Source organism: Miscanthus floridulus, chromosome 10 (genome assembly GCF_019320115.1).
Source record: "Miscanthus floridulus cultivar M001 chromosome 10, ASM1932011v1, whole genome shotgun sequence".
Classification (NCBI taxonomy): Eukaryota; Viridiplantae; Streptophyta; class Magnoliopsida; order Poales; family Poaceae; genus Miscanthus; species Miscanthus floridulus.
In genome coordinates this window covers 142,381,759-142,396,615 of record NC_089589.1, presented here as the reverse complement: position 1 = coordinate 142,396,615, position 14,857 = coordinate 142,381,759, and the positions used below count along the sequence as shown (strand labels likewise).

At 43.5% G+C, this 14,857-nt stretch overlaps 1 long non-coding RNA gene across 1 annotated transcript; it reads left to right on the top strand.

Annotated features, from left to right (window-relative positions):
• The first annotated feature begins 2,573 nt into the window (after window positions 1-2,573).
• On the top strand, window positions 2,574-5,657 carry LOC136485933 (uncharacterized). Its single transcript, XR_010766612.1, has 4 exons — window positions 2,574-2,823; window positions 2,927-3,040; window positions 4,185-4,301; window positions 5,319-5,657. It is a non-coding gene; the product is annotated as an uncharacterized lncRNA (long non-coding RNA).
• The last annotated feature ends 9,200 nt before the right edge of the window (window positions 5,658-14,857 follow it).

Sequence of the window (14,857 nt, the reverse complement as noted above, 5' to 3'; positions counted from 1 at the left end):
TTAGGAAAAACTGGTTATGACTAAGAGGGGATTATCTGACCCATCGACTTCTCGACCACCGCTTTCTGTTGTTAGTAGACCCTGTGCTTGTACTTTTGAAGCAAGGGAGAGTGCACTACTTAATGCGTTGCTCTACTCAATGATATTTGTGGATACAAAATCGGTGACCTACACTTCACCAAGTACATAATACGATGTAGTCAAACTTGGCGGTGATCTACTTGCGCTTGCATGAACTTTGGTGTGTAACTGAACATTTAGCTAGCTACTTTGTATTGACTTGGTTTAAATTATTATGATTTGTATGAACTTGATGAATGGGGATGATCATTGTAATATATAAGCTCTTATTTCATTAGTTTCATTCTTATTTATGGACGACGTACAATAGTATAGCATATAACATATAATGCGTGTATGAAAACTATTTGCAACGAAAACAAATTGAATGGAAAGAAACTGTAAGAAAAAACAAAAGAAAAAAGTGATATTCAGTTCCGGTTAGTTATACCAACCGATACTGGAAGTGCACGCCCTGGCGTCGGCCTGGAGGCCCCTTTAGTCCCGGTTGGTATAAGAAACCGGGACTAAATGGCCCCCATTCAATCCCGGTTGTGAGGCCCGGGATTAAAGGGCGGGCCTTTAGTCCCGGATTGGCAATCCCGGTTGGAAAACCGGGACTATAGGGGGTTTCCCAACTAGGACAGCTACCCATATGTGCACTAGTGCACATACCCATTGTGGGAGGTGCCTTTCATATATATAACCATGTACAGGGAGAGTACACTTGTGATACAATTTAGCTAGACTATGCAATTATCCTAATACAGAGTTCAGTATGTTCTCAACAAGTAGCAAACTTCAGTATGTTCTTTTGTTCTTCACCATATTGATAAATGGCACAGCTGGTCCATTGGCGATGAAATTTTATTCAGAACGGCACATCAATTCTTCTCGGTACCTAGACACTTATAATTATTTGGTGTTCAACTCGGGACAGAATCTAAATTAACACAACTACAGTTTGACAGTTGAAACTACTATGATCTAGTTTGAGAACCTATGGTAGCATGAAAGATAGAAACTATGCATCTAGTTTGTTACACTATGCAATTTACAACAACTGAAAAAATATATCTGTTTTCCATTCAGCCGTAGTATCTGGACACTCCTTTTTCCTTCTTTGTGGCTTGTCGCATCGCGTCTGCCATTGCCGCCTCCTTCCACCTGGCAATGTTGCCTAAACCCACCAACAAACCATCAGCAAATCTGGGCAACCTCAGCAGTGAGCGCCTCTGGGTTAGCGTCCGTGGAGCAATAGGTAACCTAAAGGATAGCTGCTTCAAAAGCAATTAATTCACTGATTGAAGCTAGTGTAACACCCCAAAATGGTAGCAATGTTCCAGAGCATTACCACACTTCACAACAACATCTAGTAAAAGAAAAGGATTACTGGAAGCAATAAACGCCAACTGAAGAGAACATTAAATTAAGTTTCTACAATGGGATAACTAAATTAATATCAGCACAAAGTATGAAAAGACACGGACATCCAACTATTTTTTATTACAACACTTGTGACTAAAAAGATGTGAATATCATGGAAAGTGTACATTGAATTAAATTCACTTACACAAGTGTTGTTGGACAAGGGCCGTCAGCGGAGCGCAGCGGCGGTGACTGTAACACCCTCGGTGTTAAGCACGTCATAAAATCCTAATCATAATAATCATCATGCATAATCATCAAGCATCATGGCATAAATGCATTCCATGTGTCATTTATAGCCCTTATATGTTGAATATGTGTTACAAATGTTTTGCATGAATTGATAACAATAACTTTGATTAGGGTTCTTTGTGATTTTATGGAATGAGAATTCCTTAAACAATTAAAATTTTTGCTAATATAAACTTTCAAGTACAAAGTGTGCTCTTTCACATAGTATCAAAGTTTGGTTATGAAATTAAGTTAATTGTGTTCAAACTTGAGTTCTAAATTTGAATTCAGCTATATTTATAGCACTTAACCATTTTTGACCAACTCTTTGGAAACAGTAAACAAGTTCAATGTTTGGAAATTTATATAAACAATTTTCACATATAAAATTTGTACAACCTTGGTACCATTTCAAAGCATGAAGATTGCATTTTGAAATTGTGTTATTGGTTGAAGTATTTGATCTGTGCTTAAACATTAATTAATTACCTAAAGAAGCTGAATTGAAACTGTTTTTCAAAAGCACTGAAACTGAAATTTCAGTTTAGGTTACATGTTTTTGAAACTCTAGATCTCTCTAACCAATTAGAATTAGGAGATCTCGTTTAAAGCAAAGATGGAGAGCAGACTAAGCTGAACAATTTTTGTTTATGGAGCTCAGCGAGTTGCCACATGAAATCGGAAGAAAATGAAGGAAGAAGTTGGGCTGTCAGGCTGCTACAGTACAGCGTTGGCAGCAGCTGCCTGCCTGCCCCTCGCCGTCGCCGTCAGCCGTTTGGCCGCCTCCACGGTGCTTCTAGTGCCTGGACGCGCGGCCTTCTGCGTGGCCGAGCTCGCGAAGGTGCTGGTAAAGTCATGACGTCGCCCTCACCTATAAAACGCCAGCGCCGGTCACCGTCTCCTCTTTTTTCCCCTTCCGTCGCCGCCGTCGAGCTTCGCTTCGCCGTCCAAATTCTCCGCCACCGCTCGCCTATGGCTCAATTGCTCTGGCAGATAGGTTCGACAACTCCTTGCGCTTCGTTTGAAACCGTTCTCTACGCCTATCGTCGCCGGAGTTGGCCACGTCGTCGTTTCCCGCCGCGACAGTTCGCCACCGCCGCCGTGGTCAGGCTTATCCAGAGCACCTTACGCCCTCTAGTCTTCCGTCTTGAGTCCGCCTTGATTCTGTAGCCGTTATCAGCTCTTTTGTTTTGACTCTACCGTGTAGGACGCACCGAAACGCCGTCCCGACCGCCAGTTCACGCCGCCGTGTCCGCCATCACCGACGGCCGTGCACCTCCGTCACGTCTCCGTCACAACCTGCAGGCAAAACAGCTTTGAGGTGAGCTCCCGGTTACGACTGTGCCCTCCATTTAGCCTCTACCGAGCTGTAGTGGCCGGTCCGCTGCCGCGCCGCCACGCTCTGCTCCGCCGTGCGCCATGGCCGCGGGCAAGCGTGCTGCTAGCCCTAATCCGCCTAGATAATATCTCGGGTGGGTTCGCGGGAACGAAAGGAACGTGTAGAAGCATTTCCCATCGCCGGAGGTCTCTCCGTCGGTCGTCGTCGCCATACCGGAGCGCCGCCGTGCCGCCGGAGCCGCAGTCGTGTTTGTTGCCGCACGCTATAGGCTCTGATAGCGCCACCGGTGTGTGCGCAAGGAAGAGGGGAGCACGTTGGGGTAGACCTCACCGCCGGCGAGCTCGCCGTCGGCGAGTTACCGGCCGATCAACGGTCGCCGCGCCGCGGTCAGCGCGGTGTAACTGTGCGCTGACCGTGGGTCCCACCTGTCAGCCGCGGTGGCTATGCGCGCGTGTAAAATGAATTTTTATTCCTTTTCGATTTTCTGAAAATCAATAAATATGCAGTTTCTTGTATAATTCATAATAAATTGTATAAGTGTGATAAAATTATGAAAATTTTTGGATAGTCTCCTCATGATGTGTTCTATGTAGGAAAAATATGAAATTATGAAAATAAATAATTCTTAGATGTTTAAAAATTAGCTCTTTTAATTAATTAATGCTTGTTCTATAATTTTTAGAGGTTAAAATAAGAATCTTTTAATCTGAAAATTTTTGTGTAAATGTTATGTGCAATAACCTAGCTCCACAAAAAGTTTGGTGTTGTTTTGAAAATTTTGAATATCCACTTAATTTGCATGCTATAATTATTAAATAATAAATACTAAAATGATTAGGGTAAATCATGAAATGATTTGAATTTGTTTAAGGGTTAATTGTAGACCTTGGAGCACTAATACCTCTAATGTTACTTGGCAACTTAATCACTTTCTTGTTGTGTTCATAATCAACTTAGTGATAATGATAATAATAACTAAAACTGTTTTATGCTAATCAACTTGAATAGTACCATGAAGGAAAGTTGTATTCAAGTTAATTAAGCTTGTTATGCTGTCATCAATGCATTGTCATGCATCATCTCAAGCACTCCTTTATGTTGAGCATGCATCATTATCTACGTGTAGTGACCGAAGGAGAGGAGGTTGTCGTTGATCATATCCCAGCGGAAGAACAACCATCGGTGGAAGTTGGATTCGACATTTGTGGTTCATCAGAAGAACCTAACTCCTCTACTAACCAAGGCAAGCCCCGGAGCATCCAAACCGTTCCTTGTATTTACAAATGCTTTTATAATTTGAGTCCTATAATATGTGCATTAAGTAATATAGGAATTGGTTGAAGTACCAATTGCAGCATGCCTACCTTGATATTTCAATACTTTCCTTGTTACCCTTTAGTAGTTATAGGCAAGAGATGCTTAGCCCTGCTTAGCTTCTAGAAGTCGAATGATGGTTTCATCGTTCGAGAGAAACATGTTTACCTTGCTCTTCTCAACTCTGGTTATGGGTTGTGAATACCATGGTTATGATATTGTTAAATTGAGACCGGGCAGGTGGCTTGAATCGAGAATGGAGTCTCCATGTAGTGCTTTCGCCCGTGTCGATTAAGGACCGTCTGTTGTTGGCCCTTTGATCAAGATTTTTGTAGTACTAGCCACATACTCCGGTAAGCCTGATACCTCGGCTATTCCATTATGGAAAAGGACAACCGCGCACTAGGAGTGGAGAGATGGAGAGAGTAGCATGTACCCACCCTACTGAAATAGGGTAGGGCGGTGGAGTACTGTGCTCTCGGGTGGTGCGAACCCGTTCCTGTTTTGGAGGATCCGAGTAAAGGATGGTATATGTAGGTCCGGTACCTGCATATGTCGTGTGGTTGGGAATCCCCAGCTGGGTATAATCGGTTAGAATCGTCATTTGCTCTACGGTAAAAGGAGACTTGATCCTTGCACCATCATCGTAGATAAACAATGGAATATGGTTACTTATGGATATGAGAAGAAATGAGATGAGACACTTAAAGAAGTGATTGATTTAGATTAGGTGCAAACAGGATACTGATATGTACTTAATACAGCTAAAACATTGAAAGTAAGGATTCACTTGTAGTAAGCTTTTCTGCAAAAGAAACTCTTGATTCTTGCTTCAGACTTACCTTGTATTCCCTTAAGCCTGCATACCCTTGGAGTCTTTTCTATTAGTAGGGTAAGCCTTGTTGAGTACCTTCATGTACTCAGGGTTTGTTAACCCCTGTTGCAGGATTTGGCTTGAGTTGCTAATGGAGGTCATGTCGGTGGGCTCGACATGATCTGATCGTCTCTTCTATCTTAGGTACTTCACTTGAGTTACTTTCGTAGTTCTACTCAACTTTAGGAACTCAATTATTACTTAAAGGTATATAATATGTTTTGTAACCTAATTTTATAAGTCTTCCGCAACTCCGATGTATAAAGTTTTTGTACCAAGTGTGTAATGTTGTGGTAACTCCATGTTGATCCTGTATGAGTTGTAAAATGTGGATGATTTGGGTTTCCTGAAGACACCCGACAGATGATAGAAGTTATCTGGCTCTCGTGCGCAAACGTCAGAGGTCTTTAGGACAATGGCATGTGCACGTGGGCTAGCATAATTTGGGTGGTTCTGCCACAGTGACCAGGGCGGGACTGCTATGGTGGAGGGTGGGAGGGTGGGTGCGGGATCCGGCGGCAGCAAGGGCTAGGGAAAGTATTCGCTAGAGAGAGCGTGGGAGAAGAGAGGGGAAGGACCTCGGACGTTGGGTCGAGGGAGGTGACGGGTTGGTTCTAGACTTGAGTCCGACTTAGGCAATCTTCATATTTTTTTTGGGTCACATGGCTTGACGCGTTTTATTGGAACATGTCATTGTTAACAGCCCCTATTATCATTGACGCATTTAGTTGGGAAGAGTCTCTGATAATTCATCATTGGTGATGTGTTTTGTTTCGGCACCATGGATGGCACCTAGCAGTGACACATTCCCTTTACCGTTACTAATGTAACATTAGTGACATGTTTCAACTCCGAGTCACTAATTAAGGTGTCTCTTTTGTGCTGTTTTGACATGTTACCACTAGTAGATTCTGACTCGAAGTTCCTCTAATTAATTGGTTCCTTCTTATTTGACGCCATTAGATCTTTCTGAATGAAGGGATATCATTATTTCCATGCACTCCAAAATTTCTCAAAACAAACCATTATCGATGACATAATTTATGTTGCAGAGAAAATATGTCATTCAATATATAACTCGATCAGCTAGTGTGAATTATTCATAGGTTGAGGACTAATTATTATGCATAAACAAGGAATAACATAGCCTGAATAAGCAAGTCTACATCTCAATACACGCGCAACGGCAGGTGGGCAAATTACATCTCGGAACAGAGAATTGCATCACGACAAGTTCTCCTCCACATCATTGGAATTGCCTCCATGCTTAACTTTTGTCACCTCGCTGTCGGCAGGCCCTGGCTGTCGGCTGTCGCTGCACTTCGTTCGTCGGTACCAGGTGTATAGTGCGTACTCCCTCCGTCCCATTGAGTTTGTCGCTCGGGAACCGGGATTGTGAGGGGGGCACGGTTTTCCAACGACAAACTCAATGGGACGGAGGGAGTAGGATGCAATATAGACCAGCAAGGGAATTACCAGAGCAATGACATTCCTGGACATCTCCCAGTCTCTGGTACTGCCTGCTGCGTAAGCAACCAGGAGGCCAACCAAATCTAGCAAAATGGCCATATGCAGTGGCCGTAACGGCAACTCATCATGCAATGGAAGCAGCAGGACGATGACGACGATGGACGCCATAAATGAAGTGGAGTTGCTATAGAAGAAAGCATGGTACCGACTTTTGTCAATGTCGTGGAGGATTGAGTTGATTGCAGAGTGTCCATCCGGACCATCCCTGTTGTCCTGCCAGAGGCCACCTGGTGGTTTCAGACCAGATTGGTATGCCACACTCGCAGCCAGGACTCCTAGCAGCATCAAGTACTCCTTCTCCTCCTCCTCCTCCTTTTTCTTCTCCTCCTTGTCGTTGTCTTGTTCAGGGGATGCATCAGTATTATCAGTGCGGCCTACGCCTGCGTCGCCAACAGATGGCCCAACTCCTTTATTGGGATGTTCCCTAAGTCGTCGAATCAAAAGAATGACCACCCACGAGGTTACGCAAGTGAAAACCAGAGCAAACAATACCAACACATAGATAGAGGTTCGCAGTTGCCGGGAGCTTCCTGCAGCGTATGCGCCCATTAATCCAAACAAGCCCACCACCATGCACACAAAGAACGCATAGCACCGTATGCCCGGCATGTACAGGTTTGGGTTCACTAGCAGGACAATCAAGGCCACGGACGCCATGAAGCTCGTGGTGTTGCAGTAGAAGAAGGCTTGGTATTGGCCAGGGTAGTTGTCGAGAAGGACCGGGAATCCTGCACGGTGACCAAACTTGTCATCTGCTGACCATATTGGTAGAGAACCGAGCTTTACTCCCGGTGGGGAACCCCCTCTAGTCCCGGTTCCCCACCCGGGAGCAAGCATCCAGGACTAAAGGGGGGTCCTTTAGTCCCGGGTCAGGAACCGGGACTAAAGGAGGACATTTAGTCCCGGTGGGTAACATCAACCGGAACTAAAGGTGCCTTCTGACATGCCACGATGGCCGGCACCTTTAGTCCCGGTTGGTAATATGAACCGGGACTAAAGGTTTTTTTCTTTTTTCTTTTCTTTTCATTTTTTTGTTTTCTTTTCAAAATAGGTTTTTGAAGTCGTATTGTACGCTGCTAATTATACATTTATACGCGCATATAGTATGTTTCGGTTCAAGCACAATGAACGTATTAAATCACACAATTCAAGCATAGAAATATATATATATATATATATATATATATATATATATATATATATATATATATATATATATATATATATGAATGCATGCATCATATATATATTTACATGCATGCATGCATATGTGTATTTTACATTATATTATTTCATGTGCATATATTACAAAAGATTGTATTACAGTTGTTGTGACATAACAAGTTTCCTCTCATCCTCTAGCTTGGCTTCAATGGCAGTGTTGGGTCGAAGTAGAACTCGCCCTTGGAATCGATGACCTGCTCATTAAAAAATCCGGCTATAGACTCTTGAATTGCTTTGATTTGGTCTTGCCGTATGACCTTTTCCTCCAACCATCGAGTCTACAGGTTTGAATTAAAGGAAAATAAATTAATATATGTACATATATATATATATATAAAGACATAGTAACACAATTAATAATAATAATTAAATGAATATATAGTGTATTTTTAACGTACTTTGAGTCTCTGTAGGAGTTCTTTGGGAGAGCACCTTGATAAACTTGCAAACATAGTAACCACAATAGTTGTTCCCCTGTTCCTGCCTTAGACACCACTTTACGAGAAAAAGATTTGTCATCCAATCTGGTGATCCGGTGAAAGCTATATGTTTAATTAATAAAGATGATGCGATTCAGGGGACTTACTTTCAAAGGGATTACATTCAGTGGCGCTTTGCATTTTTCCATGTGTTGCTTCTCAATAAAGGTTTTCCAAACACTGCCCAATAAAAAATTTGCCACGTCATCAGATATAGTTAATCATCATGTTTGTGTGTATATATAGTTGCTAGAGATCCCGAAATTACCTCTGGATAATATCTATCATATCGTGGTAGTCTTGTTGTGGTTTTCTCATCGAGTCATAGATTATCAAGTGACTTTTCACCAGATCGATGTCCATCAATATCCAGTGATTGCTGCATGTGTTTATAGGATATAACGCATAACACTCATTAATTAACTAGAATCAACATATGAGCCATTAAGGATATGATCGACATGATTAACACTCACTTGAAGTTATAGGGAAAGAGTATATCCTTCTTGTAGCGTTGGTTCACTAAGAAGTTCATGAGGTTACTCTCTGACTCAGACTTCCAATTAGTCTTTGGAGTAATTGGGTCTTCGAATACTATATGGGGATCAACAAAACTAATTTCATTGCAGCCTTCCTTTCTGAGCTCTGTCATTGTAAATCTGCATATATATAGTACTTGTTAGGATAATTTATATGCATATACACACATATGATGAGTTTAATAATAGATCGAAAGAATTATTACTTACAGGCAATAGCAGCTAATGATAACTTTGTCCAGAGAGGTCAGTTGGCATAGTTGATGAAATTCTGCAAAGTCAACATACATAACATCATCGCCATGGAACCAATGTCCGTATCTAATTCTGACACCAACGCAGAAATCTCCACTGGTAGACGCCTGCATGTACCACTTGTTTAGCAGGTACATTTGCGTCCCCAGATTAGATAAGGCTTGAGGGTTGTATAGACTCTGGCCTAGTACAATTTTTTTCTTCCAAATATCAACCTCCGCCGCACTCTCAATGTTTCCATCACCTAACATCTGGTAAAGGTCGAGACCAGTCTCATCAAGAAATTCACCAAGGTGATCCAAATCGACATCCGGAGGTATGTTTGCCTGATGCATTAATCCTAAATTCGAACCATATTCATTACCAACAACTAGCGGGGGGATTGATTGGTGCGCTTGTTGTCCGAGTTGGGCAATGCCTTTCCCTGCCCGCTTCTTTTTCTGTGCCGCCTCAATTGACTTGGTGAGAGTGCGGTCATAGTCTGATAACGTTGATTTGGACGGCTTACGAGATTCCCGCTGTTGTTGCTGGTAAGAAGTCACCTTTTTTCTTAGAATATCTGGAGCTACGAAGAAGTACGGTTTCTCCGGGTTTCTCCTTGCTTCTTGATTCATTTTAAGTTTGTCATAGAATCTAGACATGTCTTTTTTATATGCATCAGTTCCTTCTTCCTTCTCTTCAGATATTATTTTGGGAATAGCCCTTGGTTTCACGGTGGCTTTCTTTGCAGGCGGGGACTGGTTCTTCGTTTGAGGGGTTGGCCTCTTGCTAGGCTTCTTGGTAGGCGGGGGCGGGGGAGGCGTTGGAGACCTCCTTGGAGGTGTTGGCAGCGGCGTTGGAGACCTCCTTGGAGGTGGCGGCTGCGGCGTTGGAGACCTCCTTGGAGATGGTGTAGATGCAGCCTCGTCTTCCAACATAATGTCATCGTACAGAGCACTATGATGATCTGGCGATTGAACAATTGGATTTAGGTTGGGGGAGGATCTGCTACAAAAAAAAGGAATGACATCTTATTATGAGCAGATTGTTAATTATTTAAGCCAATACAAATTAATGATGTAGTGTTTTCATCCGCACGTACCTATGGTGAGGTAGTTCAGGAGGAGGTGGAGCCGACATCCCTGGAATGATGATGTAGCGCTTGCGCCATAGAATGAATGTCTTCTCCGCTTCTCCTAGAGTCTTCTCGCCATCACCTCCAGGAATGTCAAGAGGCAAATCACTAAAACCTTTTTCAGCTTTATCTACCGAGATGGTAGCATATCCTTCTTGGATTATATTCCCATGAATCCTTGGTGTCTTGGTTCGGTCGATAGGATTAACAAGACCGATAGCCACCTTGATTGTAGAATTCTCCTTCGGAATGTGTAGCTCACACATTGTACAAGGTTCAGTGACGTCATCCACAGGGAAGCGCAGTCCTGTGTCCCCTTGATTTGGTATCTCCGTGGAAGCGCAGCTGCTTTTCAACTGAACAGATTGGCTAATGTTGATTTCTGGCTCTGATGCCTGCTTACTTGCACTCACTGCTATTTGCACTTGCCTTCTGATTTCCTCCTGCATTCTCGCTTCAAGGTTTTTTTCCCGCTCCTGTGCTTCACGCACCGCTTCCTCCAATCTCTGGAGCCGCTCTGCCTCTTCTTCCTTCTTTCTCTGGCGACTTCTGTAAGAAGGTCTGTCCTGAGGGAATCCATGCTCCCACGAGACACTTCCTTTGCCTCTAGTTCGGCCACCATGTTCAACAGTCCCGATGGCGTAATATCAGCTCATCCTTCTCTCTGTTGGGCCTGAACGCACCACTAGCAGTAGCTCTCTGAGCATAAAACAATCTTTCTGCTGCTTCTTGCAGTCTTGCGCCATAAACGCACTTCCCTGTCTCCTGGTCTAGTGTTCCCCCATGACCGAAAAACCAATTCTTTGCACGTTCTCCCCACTCGAGTGATTCTGGTCTGATATCCTTGGCAAGAAGGTCTGCTTCCATTTTGTTCCACTTCTTAATGGCAGCTGGGTAGCCACCTGATCCCAAGGTATGGTGGTATGTCTTCTGTTGGGCATTACGTTGTTTCTTTATCACCCGACTCACACCCTCTTCCGAAGTCTTGTACTGTTGGTGTCTCCAACCGGGACTAAAGGCCAAAATGGGCTCTAGTCCCGGAATTTTTTGCGCCCGGGATTAGAAATACCTTTAGTCCCGGTTGGTGTCTCCAACCGGGACTAAAGGTCCCTGCCCCAATGGCTACTGCGCCAGACAGAGGTGGCAGGGACCTTTAGTCCCGGTTGGAGCCACCAACCGGGACTAAAGGTATACTTTTACTCCCGGTTGGTGGCTCCAACCGGGAGTAAAGGTCTACTCCCGGGCCGTGGCTGCGCCCGGGGTTGGAAAGTTACTTTTAGTCCCGGTTGGAGCCACCAGCCGGGACTAAAGGTCCCCCCTTTATATCCCGGCCGTCTCCTTCTTCCTCCCCGAGCCCGAGCTCAGCATATTTTGAAGCTCACTGCACTAGTGTTCTTGCTTCCTCCCTCCCTCCATTGTTCCTCCATCCATTATTCGATTCCTTCATCGATTTCTTCGATTCCTCCGTCGATTCTTCAGTTGTAAAGGTTACCAATCTCATACTCTCATTTTTCACCATTGTCTTATCTCATTTTGTTCACTATATATATATGGTTCTTTATTTTGGTTTTTTTTCATTTGTAAGCAATTTGAGCTCAAAATCACTTCAAGCTTGCATATTTACATGAAATAAGGTTAAAGTAGCTAGTTGAACTTGCAGACCGTGTTCATCTCGGCGAGCACGTTCTCTGCCGAGCGGTAACGGACGTCAAGGAGAAGCTTTGATTCTACGAGGGAGAGCGGCAACGGTCGTGGAAGACCGTGTTCCCTTCCTCGTAGAATTGGAGCTCTTCCGTGGTTAAGTACGGTGCCGTCCTGTGGAGAAATGCTCGCCGAGATGATCACGTAAGCAAGGTCAACTAGTACAGATGGTTATTTATTCACATGTCCTGATATCGTCGCAGTAGTCTGTCAATCACCGTACCCAAATGTAGTATATATATAAATATAAACTTAGAAAATAGTTAGAAAATTATAGAAAATCCATACTAGTTGAACTTGCGGACCGTGTTCATCTCGGCGAGCACGTTCTCTGCCGAGCGGTAACGGACGTCAAGGAGGAGCTTTGATTCTACGAGGGAGAGCGGCAACGGTCGTGGAAGACCGTGTTCCCTTCCTCGTAGAATTGGAGCTCTTCCGTGGCCAAGTACGGTGCCGTCCGGTGGAGAAATGCTCGCCGAGATGATCACGTAAGCAAGGTCAACTAGTATGGATGGTTATTTATTCACACGTCCCGATATCGTCGCAGTAGTCTGTTATGTGTGTACACTCCCATTCTTCTGTTAATTTGCAGAAATATCATGTGAATTACTTACCTGCCGCAGTAAAAGACGAGAACACAATGACCATTAAAAATATCATTGTTTAGAGATCTAGATAATTTTATAGTTTCTTAATTTTATTTGTTTATAAAAGGAGAAATTTATAGTGTATTAAAAAATGAGTATAGAGAGTAGATGGCAACTGCTTCCGGGTCCTCGGCCTCTCATGGGTTTCCAAAGCGACTTAGGCCGGGCCTCCCTCTCATTCCATGCGGCAAGTGTCGTGATGAGACGAAGATTGTGATGGAGTACCGAGTGAAGAAGGAGGGTCCCAACAAGGATCGTATCTTCTACAAGTGTCCGGATCGCAATGTGAGTTATTTTATCGTATTTAATGATTATGGTTAGTTTATACCTATTTTCATGATGGTTGTGATTAAAGTTCTAATTTTTTGTTTTAATTTCAGTGGGATGGAAGTGGACGATGTTCAGGCTTCTACTGGGAGGAAGAGTATGTTGAACTCGTGCAAAAATATCTTGCACAACAGGCAGATACGACGGCTAATGAGGCAGTGATCCAGCCGAAGAAGCCCAAAGATATTGCACAATCGGGGGATCTGTCTGTTTTAGTTGAGATTGGTCGTGAAATCCTACTGCTACTGAAATGTATTTTAGCTTTAGTTCTTTTAGTGGTAGTTGGGATTGTCTACATTGTAGCAATGCTTTCATAAATTTGTATCTTTTGTGGTGGCACGCATGTTGTATAAATAATTAATTATGATCTAGGTTTTAATATGGTATTTATGTCATGTAATGCAGATGAGCCGTCATTGGATGTATAACGCTGATCGCCGCTCCCAAGAGTTCATTGACGGCGTGCATTCTTTGTTACGTGCGGCCGAGGCAAACAAATGCGATGGTTTCATGTGCTGCCCATGTGCCATATGTAAGAATACGGTGGAATATCCTTGCTCAAGGACTCTTCATTCACACTTGTTCAAGTCGGGTTTCATGCCAAACTATATTTGTTGGACAAAGCACGGAGAAACCGGTGTTGTAATGGAAGAAGGTGAAGAAGAACAATGGGACGACAATGATATTATTCCCGATGGTGCGTGCTTCAATGATACTGCAATGGGAGAAGCTGAAGAAGAGGTAGCCGCAGAAGATGAGCCGGCTGATGATCTTTCTCAGGTCATTCGTGACGCACAAAGAGAATGTGAAAGTGAAAAGGAGAAGATCAAGTTCGAGCGGATGCTAGAAGATCACAAGAAATTGTTGTACCCAACTTGTGATGCAGGGCAGAAAAAGTTGGGAACCACACTAGAATTGCTACAATGGAAGGCAAAGAATGGTGTATCTGACAAGGGATTTGGAGAGTTACTAAAAATTCAAAAGAAGATGCTTCCGAAGGACAATGAATTGCCCGCCACTACCTACGAAGCAAAACAAGTTGTCTGTCCTATGGGGCTAGAAATAGAGAAGATACATGCATGTCCTAATGACTGCATCCTGTACCGTGGCAAAGAGTACGAGAAATTGGATGCATGCCCGGTATGCCATGCATCGCGGTATAAGATCAGGCGAGATGACCCTGGTGATGTTGAGGGCGAACGTCCGCGGAAGAAAATCCCTGCCAAGGTTATGTGGTATGCTCCTATAATACCATGCTTGAAACGTCTGTTTAGAAACAAAGAACATGCAAAAATGTTGTGATGGCACAAAGAAGACCGTAAGGTAGACAATATGTTGAGACACCCTGCTGATGGGTCCCAGTGGAGAGCAATCGACAGAGAATTCCCGGAGTTTGCAAATGACGCAAGAAACTTAAGGTTTGCTTTAAGTACAGATGGTATCAATCCTTTTGGAGAGCAGAACAGTAGTCATAGCACTTGGCCTGTTACTCTAAGTATCTACAACATTCCTCCTTGGTTATGCATGAAGCGGAAGTTCATTATGATGCCTGTGCTCATCCAAGGCCCGAAGCAACCTGGCAATGACATCGATGTGTACCTGAGACCACTTATTGACGAACTTCTCATTTTGTGGAATAAAGAAGGTGTACGTGTGTGGGATGAGTACAAACAGGAACACTTTGATCTACGAGCATTGTTGTTCGTAACAATCAATGATTGGCCTGCTCTAAGTAATCTTTCAGGACAGTCAAACAAGGGATATAATGCATGCACACACTGCTTCGGTGATATTA